At 44.1% G+C, this 23,934-nt stretch overlaps 1 pseudogene across 1 annotated transcript; it reads right to left on the bottom strand.

Annotated features, from left to right (window-relative positions):
* Positions 1-13,600: 13,600 nt before the first annotated feature.
* On the bottom strand, positions 13,601-18,819 carry LOC311099650 (arylsulfatase I-like; annotated as a pseudogene). The gene is made up of 2 exons: positions 18,512-18,819; positions 13,601-14,955 (listed from the first exon to the last, which is right to left on the bottom strand). The product of its transcript is annotated as an arylsulfatase I-like (transcript).
* Positions 18,820-23,934: the final 5,115 nt, after the last annotated feature.

The following is a 23,934-nucleotide window of genomic DNA, read 5'->3' as shown; positions in this document are numbered from 1 at the left end:
GATCTGAGGTGGAGGGTTGCAGGTGGTCCTTGCCTTTAGTCGAGTGCTTTTTGGAGTGGAAGCGATTGGAAGCGATAGATAAGAGGATGGAAGCCTTGATGAGAGCCAAGCTTCTCTATCACTATCCTGATCTACGGAGTGGAAGTGAAGCGAGGACGCTGGCTGTCAATTTTGCTCCAACATTTCACCCGCCCGCTTCGCCTGGTTCCTCCAATCGCAGCTCTGCCTGCACTCCTGAATACACAGCCCCATTGTCATGGCAACTGCATCCCCCTCCTCTCCAAGCGCACACTTCACAGGCAGACAGGCAGGCAGACAGGCAGACAGACAAACAGACAGGAGAGGTGGCAGCTAAACACGCTAGCGTTCAAACAGTGCACACATATGGACAAGCACATACATGAGCTCAAACACGTTAACATATGTGCACACACACAAATACTTAGCAAAGTGTAATATTAAAATGCTATACTGGAGTGTAATATTAAAATGCCATCCAAACAATTCCATCTACATCCATTAAGATATCAATAAATTAACTTTTGAGTAAGGAATCATTCATATCTCTAATTGCTTCAGTCTGAATATATTTCCCTGATGTACTATTATGTTATTATTATGAAAATAACAAACCAACAAACTGTAGGCCCTCACAATGAAGGTTAAGTCAGAATCTACACTCACCCACCTACTCCTCATGTCATCATCACAGTCAGCTCTGCTTCATGTAGGAATCATCTACAACACTTTATAACCCAACCTGGTCTCAGAGCGTTTCATATTATTCTGTACATAGATCCGAGACACTCCATTTAGTATGATATGCTACATTTCGCATGGTATGTATTAATTTGTGGATGTCCATCATCATTTCGTATTACAATTCTTATTATATGTTACAAATTTGCAAAATGGTAATTGCAAAGTAGCTCAAAAGTAGTACGTTTTTGAAAAGTTGCTCATTAGAAAAAATTGTCTGTGATGAGATTCGAACTCGCAACCTGAGGGTTACTAGATGTTCCTATTATACACCTACCTATCCACCCCTAACAACCACCCTACTTTCATTTTTGCCTTAAGTAACCATCTGTCTTATGTAACCATACCAAATGTAACATAGTCTGTAAATGTAAATGTAATTTGTGTGACGGATTTACATTTACTATGTTACGTCTAGTCTATGAGACCAGGCTGTATAGCCTGCAGGTTAATGCATTACACGCCTGGGTCAATGACCAGACTCTATTCTAGTGGAAACCATGTCACATATAGCCTAAAGGGAATATATCCTAATTATTAATGAAGAAGATATTTAAGGTCTTTGTCACTGTTGATTTCTGTATAGCCCCTTTGTCAATCACAACACATTCAGCCACTAACCCACTCAGCCCACTGTGAACCTGCACACCCCACTGGGAAAAACAAAAAGCTTGACTAAGTCATTCCTCCTTGGTGACATACAGTGGGGGGAAAAAAGTATTTAGTCAGCCACCAATTGTGCAAGTTCTCCCACTTAAAAAGATGAGAGAGGCCTGTAATTTTCATCATAGGTACACGTCAATTATGACAGACAAATTGAGGAAAAAAAGTCCAGAAAATCACATTGTAGGATTTTTAATGAATTTATTTGCAAATTATTGTGGAAAATAAGTATTTGGTCACCTACAAACAAGCAAGATTTCTGGCTCTCACAGACCTGTAACTTCTTCTTTAAGAGGCTCCTCTGTCCTCCACTCGTTACCTGTATTAATGGCACCTGTTTGAACTTGTTATCAGTATAAAAGACACCTGTCCACAACCTCAAACAGTCACACTCCAAACTTCACTATGGCCAAGACCAAAGAGCTGTGAAAGGACACCAGAAACAAAATTGTAGACCTGCACCAGGCTGGGAAGACTGAATCTGCAATAGGTAAGCAGCTTAGTTTGAAGAAATCAACTGTGGGAGCAATTATTAGGAAATGGAAGACATAAAAGACCACTGATAATCTCCCTCGATCTGGGGCTCCACGCAAAATCTCACCCCGTGGGGTCAAAATGATCACAAGAACGGTGAGCAAAAATCCCAGAACCACACGGGGGGACCTAGTGAATGACCTGCAGAGAGCTGGGACCAAAGTAACAAAGCCTACCATCAGTAACACACTACGCCGCCAGGGACTCAAATCCTGCAGTGCAAGACGTGTCCCCCTGCTTAAGCCAGTACATGTCCAGGCCCGTCTGAAGTTTGCTAGAGTGCATTTGGATGATCCAGAAGAGGATTGGGAGAATGTCATATGGTCAGATGAAACCAAAATAGAACCTTTTGGTAAAAACTCAACTCGTCGTGTTTGGAGGACAAAGAATGCTGAGTTGCATCCAAAGAACACCATACCTACTGTGAAGCATGGGGGTGGAAACATCATGCTTTGGGGCTGTTTTTCTGCAAAGGGACCAGGACGACTGATCCGTGTAAAGGAAAGAATGAATGGGGCCATGTATCGTGAGATTTTGAGTGAAAACCTCCTTCCATCAGCAAGGGCATTGAAGATGAAACGTGGCTGGGTCTTTCAGCATGACAATGATCCCAAACACACCGCCCGGGCAACGAAGGAGTGGCTTCGTAAGAAGCATTTCAAGGTCCTGGAGTGGCCTAGCCAGTCTCCAGATCTCAACCCCATAGAAAATCTTTGGAGGGAGTTGAAAGTCCGTGTTGCCCAGAGACAGCCCAAAAACATCACTGCTCTAGAGGAGATCTGCATGGAGGAATGGGCCAAAATACCAGCAACAGTGTGTGAAGACTTACAGAAAACGTTTGACCTGTGTCATTGCCAACAAAGGGTATATGACAAAGTATTGAGAAACTTTTGTTATTGACCAAATACTTATTTTCCACCATAATTTGCAAATAAATTAATTAAAAATCCTACAATTTGATTTTCTGGAAAAAAAATTCTCATTTTGTCTGTCATAGTTGACGTGTACCTATGATGAAAATTACAGGCCTCTCTCATCTTTTTAAGTGGGAGAACTTGCACAATTGGTGGCTGACTAAATACTTTTTTTCCCCCACTGTATACAGTCTGTCTCTGACACAGTTGGGAGATTCATTAAAATTTCATCACTGCACAGCCCCTCCCAGCCCTTCCATACTTCCAACAGAGGTACAGTATACTGACGCTCCTGCTAAACAAGCAACGTTTGAAATATGTTCTACCCTCTTGTCCAGCAGATCGCCTGGTCCACCCTTAGGGGTATCAGCTCTGCTCAGGGCTTTGTGATTCACTTCTATTACAGGCCACCTGTTGGCCACATGGCTTTGTTGCTGTCAAGCCTGGACAAGGCTGAGTGTTCACGGTCCGCTGACTGCGAGAGCATCTCCTCAGAAAGCAGAGAGAGAGAGAGAGAGAGAGAGAGAGAGAGAGAGAGAGAGAGAGAGAGAGAGAGAGAGGGGGGGGGGGGGGGGGGGGGTAGCCTTCGTGTGTGGGAGCTGAAACAACTACAGTCAATAACATGAGCATCATTAGTAAAACATGATATTTCAATAATGAAGAAGATGGTGGAATACAGTTTCATGCTGTACAATCTCAGCAACAGACTCTTAGGCATCAATCTCCTCTTTGACTAACACCTGTAAATGACTTGGTTAAGACAAGAATGATGTATAAACTGAGTAAGAAATTAGTAAGAAAACTGTAGAGAATGGAAAGGGTTTGGATAAAAAATATATATGTCATCTAAAATGTCCATCAGGTGAGCTTCTCCCTGGAAGAATACACACACACACACACACACACACACACAGACCTGGGGAAGGCTGAGCCAACAGGAGCCACATTCTATGGATGAAGTCAGACCCAGTATGTGGATGAAGTCAGACCCAGTCTATGGATGAAGTCAGACCCAGTCTATGGATGAAGTCAGACCCAGTCTATGGATGCTGTCAGACCCAGTCTATGGATGAAGTCAGACCCAGTCTATGGATGAAGTCAGACCCAGTCTATGGATGAAGTCAGACCCAGTCTATGGATGAAGTCAGACCCAGTCTATGGATGAAGTCAGACCCAGTCTATGGATGAAGTCAGACCCAGTCTATGGATGAAGTCAGACCCAGTCTACGGGACAGATGTCTGCAGCCAGGGACAGAGCTAACCCAGAGATGGATAGAGACAGGCTGGTCAGTGGAAATCCCAATCTCCTAAAAGCCTTCGCCAGGAGATATGGGATTAATGGCATGTTACGTTCAGTATCTCAAATCAGTTTCAAACAAACCTCTTCTCAACAGCCATATCAAATGCATTAGGCCTAGATTTGGAGTGTGGCCAATACTGTTTAAAAGCTCCTCTTGGACAGGAATTCCTGCATTGTGAATATGGAATGTTTTTACCTTTCTTTCTGTTCCTAGGTTTAAATAAAGAGGCTCTGGGGATGCACATGGGTTTGATCAAATAATGTCATATTAATTGTAGTCCTAGTCATTAACCTTTATTAAGAAGAAGTGTTTAGAATATTTCCTCATGGCGAATCTCCTCAATGAACTCAGATCCACCATTGGTTACAGGCAGGCAGCCTCCCGCCTCAATCAGAGCAACTTGCTCATGTTGATATTTCTTTATAATGTGATGTGAACACATCGTCTCAGGCATCTCACAGAGCTGCTAATTTGCCACATGTGGTGAAAAGAGGGTCTTTCAAGGACTCTCAAGGTGCATTAAGTCACCCAAAATTATAATTGCCCCTGTTGAAGACACAAGGCACGAATGGAGCAGGATATGACACAGGATCATGACTGTCCCCAAGTGTTGACAGGTGGTATGACACTCACATCAACGTTTTAAATCTACATTGAATCATGATTCAGCAAATACTGAGGCACTGAAGAATTAATGATTCTCACACATCTGATTGGATCACAGGTTGTCGTAGGCCTAATTTGTTTCTCACAAATTGGAATTTAAATGGATACACCTTAAGATCGCCAGGTCTATCAGGGAAACCAAATACAGTATGTGTCATATTTATAGTATGACATGCTGGAAATGTATGAGCAAGGCAATATCCTCCGTACACTCAAATTGACCTTATGAGTAATGAATTGAAGCCAATAAACCTCCATAAGCCAACATAAAGCGTCTTCCTCAGATCAAGGCGGCAGGTAGCCTAGCTGTTAAGTGCATTGGGCCGGTAACCGAAAGGTTGCTGGTTCGATTCCCTGAGCCAACTAGATGAAAGATCTGTCGATGTGCCTTTGAGCAAGAAACTTAACCCTAACCGTTGCTCTGGATAAGTCGGGTCTGCTAAAATGTAAAACAAAAAAATACTGACTATTATATTCTCACTTGTCCTGGTATAAAAGCAGAGAGGTTACGCTAGAAGAGAGGACATAGACTACAAAGAGGGTGACTCATATAACCATCCTGGAAGGAACAAACAAACCAAAGTCTTGCAACTTATCAGTGATACGAAGATCCATTTCTGTGCCCCATGTTTGGCCTCCCTTAAGGAGATGAGCGTGTATTTCAGCTGCCTCCTAGCAAGTTGTGCTAATGCTGTGGGTTTACGAGCAAAGAGAGAGAGAGAGAGGTCATTGGTCATTTGCAAACTCATCTGGAGCAAGCAGTCAGCCAGAGCAGCATTTGATATTACAGTACTTAAAGCCATGGTACTATTATCTGGGTTATAATGCTGTGAGCAGGTGCCCTGACTCTGGCCTGTCCCTCTACTGTAATGTCCTCCACTGTAGGAGGACCAGATACAGTGGTGATTCTAGTGGACCATTCTCCCTGCTTTCACAGTCTTCTAGTTCCACAGCATCAAGAGCAAAACCCTAACTCGTGTTCCATGTAGTGCAACATCTTTATGTAAGCTCACAAGATCAGGGCGGTAGTACGAGGCTAGCAAAACCCCACAACCAGTCCTAAATACTTCCTCCATCCGCCCTTTAAACTAATGACATTCAGTGGCCTATCTTATCACACCTTTTTAGAACTAGTGTTTTGTCTCTACTGAATGCCATGAGTTCCCCAGGGAGTCCTGAGGCTCCTTCCTGCAGTTCTGCTCCTGTGGGACTTGGCTATCTGACAGACAGGATCAACATCAGTGGTGCCACTGCCTGACTGCCTGACTGCCTGACTACCTGAATACTTGACTGCCTGGCTGCCTGACTGCCTGACTGGCTGACTGCCTGACTACCTGACTGTCTGGCTGCCTGACTGGCTGACTGACTGGCTGACTGGCTGACTACCTGACTGCCTGACTACCTGACTACCTGACTGCCTGACTACCTGACTACCTGACTGCCTGACTACCTGACTGCCTGACTGCCTGACAGCCTGACAGCCTGACAGCCTGACAGCCTGACTACCTGACTGCCTGACTGTCTGACTACCTGACTGCCTGACTACCTGACTGCCTGACTGCCTGACTGCCTGACTGCCTGACTGCCTGACTGGCTGACTGCCTGACTACTTGCCAGCCGGGCTGCCTGCCTGACTACCTAACTGGCAGCCAGGGTGCGATGCTAGGTTCAGTGTCTCCCAGAGAGCTGCCCACTGATATCTAGACCTGATAAGGTATTCCTGAAGAGACTGCCTACCAGGGTTGGGGTCAATTCCATTTAAATACCTGTCCATTCCGGAAGTATACTGAAATTCCAAATTCAATTATCTTCAATACTTTTCAATTGGGAAAATTTGGAATTGGAATTTGGTTTACTTTCTGAATTGACTAGAATTAAAATGTAATTGACCCTAACCCTGCAGCCTACTTAGTGGGAGAGCTGTCTCACTGTGGAGACAGTGGACGTACAGTAGACATTAGAAGACATTAGAAAAGCTTAGCTAACTCTTAGGAAATACAAATTATTAGATTTACTATACTATTATTGCTTAGGAATCCTCTGTAGATAGAAGTCAAACTGGGGTCTAACAAGTCTGAGCAGATCTTTCCACTCCAATTGATAGGCTGTGCATTGTGTAGAGGAAAATGCAGAGGTGTGTGAGAGCGAGTCAAGGTCAAGTCTGACTATCCCCCAAGCTCCATGATACGACTATCCCCCAGGCTCCATGATATGACTATCCCCCAGGCGCCATGATATGACTATCCCCCAGGCTCCATGATACGACTATCCCCCAGGCGCCATGATACGACTATCCCCCAGGCGCCATGATATGACTATCCCCCAGGCTCCATGATACGACTATCCCCCAGGCTCTATGATAAGACTATCCCCCAGGCTCTATGATATGACTATCCCCCAGGCTCCATGATACGACTATCCCCCAGGCTCTATGATATGACTATCCCCCATGCTCCATGATTTGACTATCCGCAGGCTCTATGATATGACTATCCCCCAGGCTCTATGATATGACTATCCCCCAGGCTCTATGATATGACTATCCCCCAGGCTCCATGATACGACTATCCCCCAGGCTCTATGATATGACTATCCCCCATGCTCCATGATTTGACTATCCGCAGGCTCTATGATATGACTATCCCCCAGGCTCTATGATATGACTATCCCCCAGGCTCTATGATATGACTATCCCCCAGGCTCCATGATAAGACTACCCCCTAGGCCCCATGATATGACTATCCCCCAGGCTCCATAATATGACTATCCCCCAGGCTCCATGATAATACTATCCCCCAGCCTCCATGATAAGACTATCCCCCAGGCTCTATGATAAGACTATCCCCCAGGCTCTATGATAAGACTTTCCCCCAGGCTCTATGATAAGACTTTCCCCCAGGCTATATGATAAGACTATCCCCCAGGCTCCATGATAAGACTATGCCCCAGGCTCCATGATAAGATTATCCCACAGGCTCCATGATAAGACTATCCCACAGGCTCTATGATAAGACTATCCCCCAGGCTCCATGATAATACTTTCCCCCAGGCTCTATGATATGACTATCCCCCATGCTCCATGATATGACTATCCACCAGGCTCTATGATAAGACTATCCCCCAGGCTCCATAATATGACTATCCCCCAGGCTCTATGATTTGACTATCCCCCAGGCTCCATGATATGACTATCTCCCATGCTCCATGATAAGAATATCCCCCAGGGTCTATGATATGACTATCCCCCAGGCTCCATGATAAGACTACCCCCTAGGCCCCATGATATGACTATCCCCCAGGCTCCATAATATGACTATCCCCCAGGCTCCATGATAATACTATCCCCCAGCCTCCATGATAAGACTATCCCCCAGGCTCTATGATAAGACTATCCCCCAGGCTCTATGATAAGACTTTCCCCCAGGCTCTATGATAAGACTTTCCCCCAGGCTATATGATAAGACTATCCCCCAGGCTCCATGATAAGACTATGCCCCAGGCTCCATGATAAGATTATCCCACAGGCTCCATGATAAGACTATCCCACAGGCTCTATGATAAGACTATCCCCCAGGCTCTATGATAAGACTTACCCCCTGGCTCTATGATAAGACTATCCCCCAGGCTCCATTATATGACTATCCCCCAGGCTCCATAATATGACTATCCCCCAGGCTCCATGATAATACTATCCCCCAGGCTCCATGATAATACTTTCCCCCAGGCTCCATGATGAGACTATCCCCCAGGCTCCATGATAAGACTATCCCCCAGGCTCTATGATATGACTATCCCCCAGGCTCTATGATAAGACTATCCCCCAGCCTCTATGATAAGACTATCCCACAGGCTCTATGATATGACTATCCCCCAGGCTCTATGATAAGACTATCCCCCAGGCTCTATGATAAGACTATCCCCCAGGCTTCATGATAAGACTATCCCTCAGGCTCCATGATAAGACTATCCCCCAGGCTCTATGATATGACTATGGTCCAAATCCAGACTTCAGTCCAGCGAGCAGAGAACATTCTTTGGCGGTAGTCAATAAAGCATGGTAACACGAGATGAGGCTGAGGCATGCCAGTACTAAACTGAGTAATGGATCAGATTAGGAGAATTTGGATTGAGTTTGTCTGCAGGGTCCGTGAGTGCAGCCAGGGATACAGGCAGCTGCACCATAAAATCAAGCTCTGGAAGAGAACTGGCAGGGAGTTCAGAGTCCAAGCTAGCGATGAAAAACCTGTTGTTGCCTGAAATATCCCTAGCTCTGAACACAATATTTCACTTCTGAAAGAAATCTGGGCAACACTTTATTTGGATAGTCCCAAGTAGATGGTTTGTAGATGGTCAATAACTGTCAACAACATTTCAACTATCTACTAACCTAGCCTTAACCCTAACCTTAACCCTTATCCTAACCCTAAACTTAAAGGCCCAGGGTAGTCAAAATTCAGTTTTTCCTGTGTTTTGTATCATATTGTACAACAGCTGATGAAACTAACACTGTAAAAGTGTGAAAATATTTTATCAGTGTTATATCCTGATAGCTGCTGGTTGAAAATACAATCTACAAATGACCTTCTAGTCAGCAGTTTTACATGGGAGTTCCGGCTTGCCTCAGGCGGTAAATTGGTTTACAGACCAATAACAAAGAGAGTTCCAAACCTCTCTGCCAATAACAGCTAGCATTCAGTTTCCCCCGCCCAACTCAGACCACTCCCAGACAGTCCTAGCAGAATTCTTGCTTGAGAATTTATTTTGCTAAAAAGCTATTTGTGTCAATTTTTATGTACAACTATTACAGTAAGGTAGTTATTTTTACCCAGAAATGATTTAATATCAAACAGCTGCATTGGAGCTTTAACCCTTCCCCTAGCCTTAGCCCTAACCCTAACCTTTAACCCCTACCCTAACCTTAACTGTAACCTTAGCAAGCAGTTGCTTATCAAGAACACCTGCACCTTTCCATGACATATACTGACCAGGTGAATCCAGGTGAAAGCTATGATCCCTTATCGATGTCACTTGTTAAATCCACTTCAATAAGTGTAGATAATGAGGAGGAGACAGGTTAAAGAAATTTTTTTAAGCCTTGAGACATGGATTGTGTATGTGTGCCATTCAGAGGGTGAATGGGCAATACAAAATATTGAAGTGCCTTTGAACGGGGTATGGTAGTAGGTGCCAAGCGGACCGGTTTGTGTCAAGAACTGCAACGCTGCTGGGTTTTTCACACTCAACAGTTTCCTGTGTGTATCCAAATGAAGTGTGACAGAAATGTGCCTCAGTCGTAAGGAGCGAACCACAGTGATAAGAACTAGGAGGTCACGATCCTTATAACATGTGAAGAAGTCATGAGTCACTCAACACAATCATCTGCTGCCTGACAACTGCATTGTATCAACTCTGACAAGCTTCTTTTCTGAGAGCTCACTAATAGAAACAATGCAATTCTGTAAATCCTCCTCTACCACATCCATACATTTCTCTTTAGCTGTTTTTTATATTCCTAATGAAAATCAAATCAAAATGTTATTTGTCACACGCGCCGAATACAACAGGTGTAGACCTTACCGTGAAATGCTTACTTACAAGCCCTTAACCAACAATGCAGTTTTAAGAAATATAACAGTTAAGAAAAGATTTACTAAATACTAAAGTAAAATAAAGTCAATTGTACATTGTCAATGCTCCTTTTCATACTGGTAAAGGTCACAGGGGGATTGTAGCTCACATAATAAAAGCTGTTAAGGTAGCACTAAATAAACGGTACAATAAACTCCATGGCTAAGTAGAATGGGGAAGAAATGGCCTAAAATGGCAATATCTCCCATTAACTCTATGTAGAGTAATTTCTATGAGAGATTCACATCACTGTGAAAAGACAAATTCAGGTGCATTAAGATCTGTCCATGTCATTAATCAGACAATAGTAATGGCCAGTGAGTCAGCCTTGGTTCACTTTAGATGTATTAGGGGTCTTTAATAAATTCTCTTGTCCTATCTCTATCTCTCTCCTCCTCCAAGTTACCCCCTCTCTCTCTTCCTCTCTCTCACACACACACACAGCTGGACAGAGATCATCTGTCATCTCTTCGTCTTCTATTTAAAGAGACGTCTGCACTCTCCATAGTTCCCTTACCTTTCCTCATCCCAAGCCATTAAACTACCGACTAGCATCTGCTTTACTGAACAGTTAAGAGATAATGGCCCAAGCATTCTTCCTGGATATTTTGTTTTTCTTGGATGCCTCAGATTCGGAGATATTGTTAACTACTTTTCGAGATGATGAGTCTCTCTGCATCTGCTCCTCTTACAATCTTGAATGTTTTTGAAAGCCATGGTAAATACAATGACTTACTACTAGAGTCGTTTTCTTGGAGTGCTTCCTGAAAGCTTGTGTCATGCAGTGTTGAGGGAAAGCGGAAGAGGGAGAGCAGTGTGTCTAAGACTGTCGTGTGTTGGTGAATACATTATTTACAGTGTGTCGAGGGAGCAGGCCAGAGATCATCAACTAGATTCAGACGCAGAATATTTTTTTCTAGAGTGGAGGGTCAGGGGGTCGGAACATAATTACAAATAATTTGTAGACTGCAAATTGACCGCAATTGGCCCAAACAGATATAATATTTGACTAAAACATTTACATTTCAAACCTTGCTTACGTTTGTATACGACCACATATATCTCTCCATAATGCGTTGGAATATAAACCACAAAGAATGTCACCATGTCATTGGATTTAGGTTAAAAGTTAGGTGTGAAAAATACTAATGCCATTTACGTTGATGACTTTTTGCGAATCCAATGAGTTTTCTACATTGATTCAACATCATCACATATATTTTTGGGGTTGAAATGACATGGAAACAACATTGATTCAACCAGTTTTTGCCCAGTGGGTAGGTTCTGTGTTTATCACAAAGAAATAAAGAGGAATTCAAAAATTAGAATCTTTCAATTTAAATTATTATATAAAATTCTTGCTACCAATAGAATGTTATTTATATGGGGGATACAATCTTCCCAGCTCTGCAGATTTTGCTGTGAAGAGACAGAATCATTAGATCATTTGTTTTGGTTCTGTCCATTTGTAGCTTGTTTTTGGACACAGGTCCAGGAATGGCTAAAGGATTGCAATATTTACCTGGAACTAACCTTGCAGATAGCATTACTGGGTGATCTGAAAAGTCATAGTCAATCAATCAATAATATAATAATACTTTTAGCAAAAATGTTTATTTTTAATTCACAATCTGTAGAAGCAATGAGAATAGAAAGGTTCAGAACTTTTGTAAAACATCACAGTACGGTTGAAATATATATGGCAAATAGAAATCCTATATGGATGGTGTTAAGAGATAGATGGGAGGTATTGAATAGAGTTGAAGGATGGGACTAATAACAAATAACAACAAATAATAACAAAGATAGCTAATAATGTAAGCATACTCTGTCCATAATAAGTATATAGGTTGTATGTTGGGAGCTTTTGGGAAAGAGCACAGTTAGAAAGATATGGCATTTAGAAGCAAACCGGATGGACATCATGAAAATGATCGGAGAGGTTGAGAGTAGAAGAAGTTCAGGAGCAAAAAAAATATATAAAAAAAATATATATATATATATATATATATATATATATATATATATATATATATAATAGAATTATTGTAAAATTAACTCTGTCCATAAGGTGTAGATAGTAAGTATAGACCGGAAGTAGAGGCCTGGGCATTGTTGTTCACTAATTTACTCCAAGTAGGGAAAGGATGGTGGGGTTGAAAAGTAATAAAGGGGAATATATATATAAAAAATAAAAAAAAACATGGGGGATTGGAAGTGATGCAGACAATTACATTGATAGAAGATACAATCTATCTGCAATATTAAGCTGATCCATTCCCCCCCAAAAAAAATAAAAAATAAAAATACGAACAAAAAAATATATATTAAAATAATTTTTTTTTTTTTTTATGTTAGTTTCTGTGTTTATCACAAAGAAATAAAGAGGAATATTATGTTAGTTTCTGTGGTTATCACAAAGAAATAAAGAGGAATATGATGTTAGTTTCTGTGGTTATCACAAAGAAATAAAGTGGAATATGATGTTAGTTTCTGTGGTTATCACAAAGAAATAAAGAGGAATATGATGTTAGTTTCTGTGGTTATCACAAAGAAATAAAGAGGAATATGATGTTAGTTTCTGTGGTTATCACAAAGAAATAAAGAGGAATATGATGTTAGTTTCTGTGGTTATCACAAAGAAATAAAGAGGAATATGATGTTAGTTTCTGTGGTTATCACAAAGAAATAAAGAGGAATATGATGTTAGTTTCTGTGGTTATCACAAAGAAATAAAGAGGAATATGATGTTAGTTTCTGTGGTTATCACAAAGAAATAAAGAGGAACTACAGTTGTTTCATTACTTAGACATTCTCAAAAACATTCCCAAAACAGGTCAGTTCAAGTCATTACTAGTCCATTAACCCCAATTGAGTAGGTCAAAGTATACATGCAGCATGTTCAATTCACTTAGCTACACACTAGATATAACAGAACATTTAACAAATACCATAGAACCCAATAGTCTTACATCTAAAAAACATCTAAAAGCACGGACAAAGAGATGCACACTAGTAAACAGAATTGTTCCATTATCACACACAGGTGTGAAAAAGGATGTTGCTGGCTCAGAGTATTGTTGCAGTGCTAGATCTACAGGCTACATGTGACTGAGGGTCATTGACCTTCCCACCTCATATTCTATTGGACATTATCCTGGTGTTCAGCTTCTTGAAAAAGGATCTCAGTTTGCATTTCTTCTTCTTTTTATCCCTCCCCTTCTTGTAGATCCCGTTCCATTTCTGCTCGTCCTCGTCTCCCCCGACCCAGGGTACCCAGGCCCCCCCATTGCGGTCTGGGTTGGCCCGGGGGTTGTCAGCGGGGAACCGGACCGGGACGACAGTGCGGTTGTAGTAGGCCAGACGTGTTAACAGCTGTTTGACCACATCAGGCCTCTGCAGCGCCAGGTCACTGCGTTCATAGGGGTCTCCTGTGACGTTAAAGAGCCACACAGACTTCCCTGTTCCCCCAGTGTTCCGCTCCAGGGTCCACCAGCTGCCGGGGAAGTTAGCCAGTACCTGTGGTGGGACCCAGTCTCCATGGCCCGGGTCCCCTGTTAGCAGCTTCCAGTCCCCCACCCGGATGGCAGCCTGGACCGTGGTGTCCCACACATGCTGACCCTCCTGCCCAGAACCAGATTGGGGCAGGCCAGAGCGCCGATGGAGCGGATCAATGTTATGGAGGATCTTGAGGCGCGGGGACTCTTTGCCCTCACTGATGGTTGGCCACACATCGTAGCCATCCAGACCCTCAGTCAGTGACACGTTACCCCCAGCCAGACCCACCAGGGTTGGGTACCAGTCAGTGATGTGCATGAGGGCCTTGGAGACCCTCCGCCTGTTACGCAGCAGGGGGCTGTGTACAAAGCCCACCCCACGGACACCTCCCTCCCAGTAGGTTCCCTTACGCCCCCGGAGAGGCCAGTTACTCCCCCCAGTGAATGGTTGGGCACCGTTGTCAGTGGAGAAGATGAGCACACTGTTGCGGTAGTAGCCGTACTTGCGCAGAGCATAGGTGACATTGCGTACAGCCTCGTCTACGATGGACACCATGGCTGCATACTTCCTTCTGGCTACGTTCCCCATCCCACGGTAGGGGTAGATGTATGCTTTGGGTGACTGCAGGGGCGTGTGTACGGCCTGGAGGGAGAGGAACATGAAGAGGGGCTGGTGGGACGGGTCGTGAGTGGACAGGATCTTACGTACCCTCTGGGTGTAGAGGTGGGTGGAGTATTTGCCTCCCCGGTCCGTCACAGGAGCCATACGTGTAGTAGTCCACACTGCCCGTCAGAGAGCCAAAGTAGCTGTGGAAGCCTCGGCGCATCGGCAGACACTCCTTCCTGTAGAAGCCAAGGTGCCATTTGCCCACCATGTGAGTAGCGTACCCCGCTTCCTGCAGTCGCTGTGGGAGCGTGGTCATGTCTAGGGGGAGGCAATTGGGCTGGCGAGGCCGGATGATGGAATGCTGAAGGCCTGTGTGGATCTGGTATCTGTGTAAAGAGAAATAATGTCCAATAGCAAATCTTATTCATCCTCACTCATTATGTACAAAACACACATTCAGCTGGAACTGATACCTAAATATAGTCATGATGCTGAGAACACCCTTATTGAAGATACTCTGTCATTACTGACGAGTAGTTTGTGCTCTACCAACCATTTAATTACTGTGTGGTTGGCAAAGCTTGTTTTACAGCCTGACTACAGCTTTCAAGTCATAAAAGGCAACTAATGAAGTCAATTAGTCTTTAAGGAAACACTCATCTAAACATAAGCATTTGTTTTCTGCCAGGACTCTGCTTAAATGGAAGAAGAAGGGTATTACTGGGATACTTTGCGAGGATACACTCTTAGAAAAAATTAGTTTCAAAAGGGTTCTTCGGCTGTTCCCATAGGAGAACCTTTTTTAGTTCCAAGTAGAACCCTTTTTGGTTCCAGGTAGAACCCTTTTAGAACCGTCTGTTGAAAGGGTTCTACATGGAACCCAAAAGAGTTCTACCTGGAACCAAAAGGGTTCTACCTGTAACCAAAAATGATTCTTCAAAGAGTTATCCTATGGGGACAGTCGAAGAACCCTTTTAGGTTCTAGATAGCACCTTTTTTCTAAGAGTGTATGGGTGAGCAAAGGAATGTTGCAGGAATCTGAAGAACAAGTATAGCCCCCTATTGACCTATAGTAAACACTACCATGTCTGATGTTGAAAAGGTGCTGCGGCCTCTAACAGAAATACCAAAACATTCTACACAAAATATATTTAATTTTTCATCAGCCTTGAACATTTCCCCATTTCTAGTAGTGTGTAGTACTTCAGTAACATTATACCACGTGAAAACATTTGCAACTTGTCCCTGTATAACTGTTGATTGGCCACCCAGGTTCTTTGCATGGTCTGATATTTGGGTGTTCTGCACTGCAGTAAGCATGTAGACACACTCCAGTTCTATTCAGACAAGCCCTTCCTTTCACGACCCACACTGAGTCTGAATGAGCCCCTTCACGACCCACACTGGGTCTGAATGAGCCTCTTCCTCCCACGACCCACACTGGGTCTGAATGAGCCTCTTCCTTCTACGACCCACACTGGGTCTGAATGAGCCTCTTCCTCCCACAACCCACACTGAGTCTGAATGAGCCTCTTCCTCCCACGACCCACACTGGGTCTGAATGAGCCTCTTCCTCCCACGACCCACACTGGGTCTGAATGAGCCTCTTCCTCCCACGACCCACACTGGGTCTGAATGAGCCTCTTCCTCTCATGACCCACACTGGGTCTGAATGAGCCTCTTCCTCCCACGACCCACACTGGGTCTGAATGAGCCTCTTCCTCTCACGACCCACACTGGGTCTGAATGAGCCTCTTCCTCCAATGACCCACACTGGGTCTGAATGAGCCTCTTCCTCTCACGACCCACACTGGGTCTGAATGAGCCTCTTCCTCTCACGACCCACACTGGGTCTGAATGAGCATGTGGTGAGAGAGTCCACTGAGAATTGATGTTATATTCACACGCCTACACAGAAACATTCCACGGCTATATTCCCTCCCTTCCTCCTTACCTCCCTCCCTCCCTCCCTCCCTATCTCCCTCCCTCCCTATCTCCCTCCCTCCCTACCTCCCTCCCTATCTCCCTCCCTCCCTATCTCCCTCCCTCCCTACCTCCCTATCTTCCTCCCTCCCTACCTCCCTCCCTCCCTACCTCCCTCCCTATCTAACTCCCTCCCTACCTCACTCCCAGCTCTAACTGTAAATGGGCCTGTTTCTGGGTGAAGGGTGGATGGCTATTACGCCTTGGTCTTCTGTCCACATCTCTTTCAGTAAGATCGTGTGTCATGTCCTCACTCCTCAGCCTAAAGAACAAGTGTGTTGTGCCTGTCTGTTCATCACCTCCCCATGCTCTTGTTCATTACCTGGGTGTTGCTAGGGAGACAACAGCTAATTAAACTCTTCTTTCCAAACACTCTGGAGATCCAGATCTAGGTTGAACTGTTTCTTTGCAAGAGACATCCCCTAGTGACAGGCTACCAACCAATCCCATAACACACACACACACACACACACACACACACACAGTGCTCTGATGGCCCCACAGCTGTTGTTCAGGCTGCAGTGCAGCAGTTGTGTGGTATGCCAACATCAACACTCCTGAACAGTACTTCAAGCAAACGCCACAATTGAGATTCCTAGTAATCAATTCTCACAAAAAAATGTTTAGCAACTCTACATTTTCTTGATAAGACCGCCCCAAGTTGTGAACATTAAAAGATGTAAGGCATATCAATAAGTATAACCTACTCTGAGTACTTTGATAGAGGGAATATAATGTGTGCTTTAGTCAGATTGCTCTGAGGAGACAAGGACTCCATCCAGGCATTGTGTCGCTCACTTTCAATGCTCTTCCTACACTGGCGCTCATTTGATTGTGTTTATCCGGTCTCTGCTTGCTAGAGCAAATGAAGCAGCCCCTAACCACTGTTTCACAATACTGGCCTCTCACCCTGCAGCTCTCCACAGTCCATCTCAACAACAGATGTTTCTGCTCATGTATCTTGGGTTAGAAAGTGAGTTATCTGCAGCATTTATCTTCCCCAACAATGTACAGCTCTTTCCTGGTAAGGTACAGTAAGTGCATGACTATGTGGCAAATGGCCATTTCCCTCACGTCTATTGTATATGTATTCAAACCCTGTTCAATTGTGTAATGGCTTTCTGAGACTTACAGCACAGCACAGCCAGGGGACACCCTGTTTCCCGTGGGAAAACAAAGCGATTTTGTTTAGATTTGCTGACAATTCTTACTGAGCTTATGAATGATTATCTGACTGACTCATCTGTTATGAATGACTGTCGCTGCCAGCAGGAGTACTTCCAGTAAATGTTGCTATTGTTCTGTGTTACACTGAATGAAGATCACTATGGACAGCTCAAGGGACAGTTCATCAGTGCAAACATTTTACATACCAACAGTTGTTTGCAGTGCTGGGTGAGACATTTCAAAGTAGTCTACATGAGTAAGGGCATTGCACTGTTCAGACTCTGAGGCCCTAAGACCAACACCAGTTGGCTAATAATGGAATGCATTGTTACATGCATATATTTATCTCCAAATGCACCCTGCATCTTGATCATGATGTGATGCATCACAACTTTATGTAGTTTATCTATAAATAGGTCTATACTTAGGTAACTACATTGTAATTCCTCACCTGGGATGTACACTGTAATTGCAGATAATGTAGCCTACATAAAACAATAAGTGTAAAGCTGTGATTAAGAGAACAACTCACATTTACATCATTCAGCAGAAGCTCTTATCCAGGGCGACTTACAGCAGCGATCGACAAACTGTTTTCACCTAGTCAGCTCGGGGATTCGAACCAGCAGTCTTACTGGCCCAAATATCTTAACCACTAGGCTACTTGCATGCACATTTTCAACAATATCTGTAAATGTCAAAAAGTCGTAGCCTGATGCTGATCCCGATGCAAATGGAGGTTATCCTAGGTTATTTTTATGCCTGCTATGTTAGGTTTTGGTTTAAATGTACCTGCCCGTGATCAGTTGACTGCGTGACGGAGTGCAGATAGGTTGAACGTAGTAATTCTCCAGCTTCACCCCTTCCGCGGCCAGTTTGTCCAGAGTTGGAGTCCGAATGGCCGGGTTGTGATAGCCTATGTCATTGAAGCCTTGGTCATCCGTCAGTATGAATATGATGTGTGGTGGTTGTTTGGGCTCAAACGTAATAGAGGAATCGTTTTGAGTGTACTCCTCCACTTGATTCCGCTTGGTCCAGTCCATGGATAGGAAGCCAAAATGTTGCAAACTGACCATTGAGAGGCTGGTAACTGCGTGCATTTTTACAACTTTAGATTGTAATTGGACATTACAGTCGTTAAGGTGCTCGCACTGTAGTCTCTGGCTTTTCTCGCTGTATCACACACATTCTTGAAATTAAACGAATATACACGCGCCTAATTGATCTAAGGATGCAGAGTGGAAACATATGAAACATTGTTATCGCCACAGATTCTCATTCGTCATGACCATTCTGCGCTTACAACGTCCAAGCTTCTGTTCTGTAAACTTGGGCTCTAAACTTTGAACGCTACTCCTGCACATTAGAACGTTGCATTGCTTCCAGCCTCATAACAAGTCCCCATTCCCCACTAAACACCGACCGGCCAAGTATGGTTTAATATTTCTTTACAGTACATTAGCCTATCTATACATTTCCCACCATTCCTCCTTCTCAGTGGTTGCTGTTACTCTGCCTTCATGGACCCACCCCTCCGCCTCTGGTACAATTCAAGCCCCGTGCGCCTCATCTCAAAGAAAGTTGTCTCCATTGCATTGAAAAAAAGAGCATCCCATTCATTTTCTCATGCAACAAGTTATTCAAGGGACCATACATCTAAAATCTCTGATTATGGGTAGAATAACTTTATTATCGAAGATAGAATGGGAGTAGCTACAGTGAGGGGAAAAAAGTATTTGATCCCCTGCTGATTTTGTACGTTTGCCCACTGACAAAGACATGATCAGTCTATAATTTTAATGGTACGTTTATTTGAACAGTGAGAGACAGAATAACAACAAAAAAATCCAGAAAAACGCATGTCAAAAATGTTATAAATTGATTTGCATTTTAATGAGGGAAATAAGTATTTGACCCCTCTGCAAAACATGACTTAGTACTTGGTGGAAAAACCCTTTTTGGCAATCACAGGTCAGACGTTTATTGTAGTTGGCCACCAGGTTTGCACACATCTCAGGAGGGATTTTGTCCCACTCCTCCAGCCCAGCTAAACCTGCCTTAGATAGCTCCTTTGTCCCACACGGAGACCGACTCAATTGGTGCCTCCAGTGATGCTATCTCTTTCATTGTTACCCAACGCTTAGGTTTACCTCCACTTTACTCATATCCTTCCATATCCTTGTCTGTACATAATGCCCTGAATCTTTTCTACAACGCCCGGAAATCTGCCGCCTTTATTCTATGTACCCAACGCACTAGAAGACCAGTTCTTAAAGCCTTTAGCCGTATCCTTATTCTAGTCCTCCTCTGTTCCTCCGGTGATGTAGAGGCTAACCCAGGCCCTGCAGCCCTCAGTATCACTCCTACTCCCCAGGCGCTATCATTTGCTGACTTCTGTAATCGCAAAAGCCTTGGTTTCTTGCATGTAAATATCAGAAGTCTACTTCCTAAGTTTGAGTTATTCACTGCGTTAGCACACTCCGCCAACCCTGATGTTCTAGCAGTGTCTGAATCCTGGCTTAGGAAGGCCACCAAAAATTCTGAAATTTCCTTCCCCAACTATAACATTTTTCGTCTAGATAGAACTGCCAAAGGGGGTGGAGTTGCAATCTACTGTAGAGCTCTATCATACTATCCAGGTCTGTGCCCAAACAGTTTGAGCTTCTACTTCTAAAAATCCACCTTTCCAGAAACAAGTCTCTCACTGTTGGCGCTTGCTACAGACCCCCCTCAGCCCCCAGCTGTGCCCTGGACACCATATGTGAATTGATTGCCCCCCCATTTATCCTCAGAGTTCGTACTGCTTGGTGACCTAAATTGGGATATGCTTAACACCCCGGCCATCCTACAATCCAAACTAGATGCCCTCAATCTCACACAAATTATCAACGAACCTACCAGGTACAACCCTAAATCCGTAAACATGGGTACCCTCATAGATATCATCCTGACTAATTTACCCTCTAAATACACCTCCGCTGTCTTCAACCAGGATCTCAGCGATCACTGCCTTATTGCCTGCGTCCGTAACGGGTCCGCGGTCAAACGACCACCCCTCATCACTGTCAAACGCTCCCTAAAACACTTTAGCGAGCAGGCCTTCCTAATTGACCTGGCCCAGGTATCCTGGATGGATATAGATCTCATTCCGTCAGTAGAGGATGCCTGGTTGTTCTTTAAAAGTAATTTCCTCTCAATCTTAAATAAACATGCCCCATTCAAAAAATACAGAATTAAGAACAGATATAGCCCCTGGTTCTCCTCAGACTTGACTGCCCTTGACCAGCACAAAAACATCCTGTGGCGTACTGCATTAGCATCAAATAGCCCCCGCGATATGCAACTTTTCAGGGAAGTTAGGAACCAATATACACAAGCAGTCAGGAAAGCAAAGGCTAACTTTTTCAAACAGAAATTTGCATCCTGTAGCACTAACTCCAAAAAGTTTTGGGACACTGTAAAGTCCATGGAGAATAAGAGCACTTCCTCCCAGCTGCCCACTGCACTGAGGCTAGGAAACACTATCACCAACGATAAATCTACAATAATCGAGAATTTCAACAAGCATTTTGCTACGGCTGGCCATGCTTTCCACCTGGCTACCACTACCCCGGCCACCAACTCTGCACCCTCCGCTGCAACTTGCCCATGCCCCCCCCGCTTCTCCTTCACACAAATTCAGACAGCTGATGTTCTGAAAGAGCTGCAAAATCTGGACCCCTACAAATCAGCTGGGCTAGACAATCTGGACCCTTTCTTTCTAAAACTAGCCGCCGAAATTGTCGCAACCCCTATTACTAGCCTGTTCAACCTCTCTTTCGTAATGTCTGAGATCCCCAGAGATTGGAAAGCTGCCGCGGTCATCCCCCTCTTCAAAGGGGGTGACACTCTAGATCCAAACTGTTACAGACCTATATCCATCCTGCCCTGCCTTTTGAAAGTATTTGAAAGCCAAGTTAACAAACAGATCACCGACCATTTCGAATCCCACCGTACCTTCTCCGCTATGCAATCCGGTTTCCGAGCTGGTCATGGGTGCACTTCAGCCACGCTCAAGGTCCTAAACGATATTATAACCGCGATCGATAATAGACAGTACTGTGCAGCCGTCTTCATCGACCTGGCCAAGGCTTTCGACTCTGTCAACCACCGCATTCTTATTGGCAGACTAAATAGCCTTGGTTTCTCAAATGACTGCCTCGCCTGGTTCACCAACTACTTCTCAGATAGAGTTCAATGTGTCAAATCGGAGGGCCTGTTGTCTGGACCTATGGCAGTCTCTATGGGGGTGCCACAGGGTTCAATTCTTGGGCCGACTCTTTTCTCTGTGTATATCAATGATGTCGCTCTTGCTGCTGGTGACTCTCAGATCCATCTCTATGCAGACGACACCATTTTGTATACATCTGGCCCTTCATTGGACACTGTGTTAACAAACCTCCAAACGAGCTTCAATGCCATACAACACTCCTTCAGTAGCCTCCAACTGCTCTTAAACACTAGTAAAACTAAATGCATGCTCTTCAATCGAACGCTGCTGGCACCCGCCCACCCGACTAGAATCACCACTCTCGACGGGTCTGACCTAGTGTATGTGGACAACTACAAATACCTAGGTGTCTGGTTAGACTGTAAACTCTCCTTCCAGACTCACAATAAGAATCTCCAATCCAAAGTTAAATCTAGAATCGGCTTCCTATTTCGCAACAAAGCCTCCTTCACTCATGCTGCCAAACATGCCCTCGTAAAACTGACTATCCTACCGATCCTTGACTTCGGCAATGTCATTTACAAAATAGCCTCCAACACTCTACTCAGCAAATTGGATGTAGTCTATCACAGTGCCATCCGTTTTGTCACCAAAGCCCCATATACTACCCACCACTGTGACCTGTACGCTCTTGTTGGCTGGTCCTCACTACATGTTCGTCGTCAAACCCACTGGCTCCAGGCCATCTATAAATCACTGCTAGGCAAATCCCCGCCTTATCTTAGCTCATTGGTCACCATAGTAGCACCCACCCGTAGTCTGCTCTCCAGCAGGTACATCTCACTGGTCATTCCCAAAGCCAACACCTTCTTTGGCCGCCATTCCTTCCAGTTCTCTGCTGCCAATGACTGGAACGAATTGCAAAAATCTCTGAAGCTGGAGACTCTTATCTCCCTCACTAACTTTAAGCATCAGTTGTCAGAGCACCTTACCGATCACTGCACCTGTACACAGCCCATCTGAAATTAGCCCACCCAACTACCTCATCCCTATATTGTTATTTATTTTGCTCTTTTGCACCCCAGTATCTCTATTTGCACATAATCTCTTGCACATCTAGCATTCCAGTGTTAATACTAATTGTAATTGTTTTGCACTATAGCCTATTTATTGCCTTACCTCCATTATTTGCTACATTTGCACACACTGTATATATATTTTCTGTTGTATTTTTTTACTTTATGTTTTTTTACCCCATATGTAACTCTGTGTTGTTGTTTTTATCGCACTGCTTTGCTTTATCTTGGCCAGGTTGCAGTTGGAAATGAGAACTTGTTCTCAACTGGCTTACCTGGTTAAATAAAGGTTAAATAAAATAAATAAAAATATCTTCTCCAAGTCATTAAGGTTTTGAGGCTGACGTTTGGCAACTCGAACCTTCAGCTCCCTCCGCAGATTTACTATGGGATTAAGGTCTGGAGACTGGCTAGGCCACTCCAGGACCTTAATGTGCATCTTCTTGAGCCACTCCTTTGTTGCCTTGGCCGTGTGTTTTGGGTCATTGTCATGCTGGAATACCCATCCATGACCCATTTTCAATGCCCTGGCTGAGGGAAGGAGGTTCTCACCCAAGATTTGACGGTACATGGCCCCGTCAATCGTCCCTTTGATGCGGTGAAGTTGTCCTGTCCCCTTAGCAGAAAAACACCCCCAAAGCATAATGTTTCCACCTCCATGTTTGACGGTGGGGATGGTGTTCTTGGGGTCATAGGCAGCATTCCTCCTCCTTCAAACACGGCGAGTTGAGTTGATGCCAAAGAGCTCGATTTTGGTCTCATCTGACCACAACACTTTCACCCAGTTCTACTCAGAATCATTCAGATGTTCATTGGCAAACTTCAGACGGGCCTATACAGTGGGGAAAAAAAGTATTTAGTCAGCCACCAATTGTGCAAGTTCTCCCACTTAAAAAGATGAGAGAGGCCTGTAATTTTCATCATAGGTA

Source organism: Coregonus lavaretus (genome assembly GCF_964263955.1).
Source record: "Coregonus lavaretus genome assembly, chromosome: 24".
Taxonomy (NCBI): Eukaryota; Metazoa; Chordata; class Actinopteri; order Salmoniformes; family Salmonidae; genus Coregonus; species Coregonus lavaretus.
The sequence above is the reverse complement of the archived record's forward strand: the minus strand, read 5'-3'. Positions and strand labels throughout refer to the sequence as shown.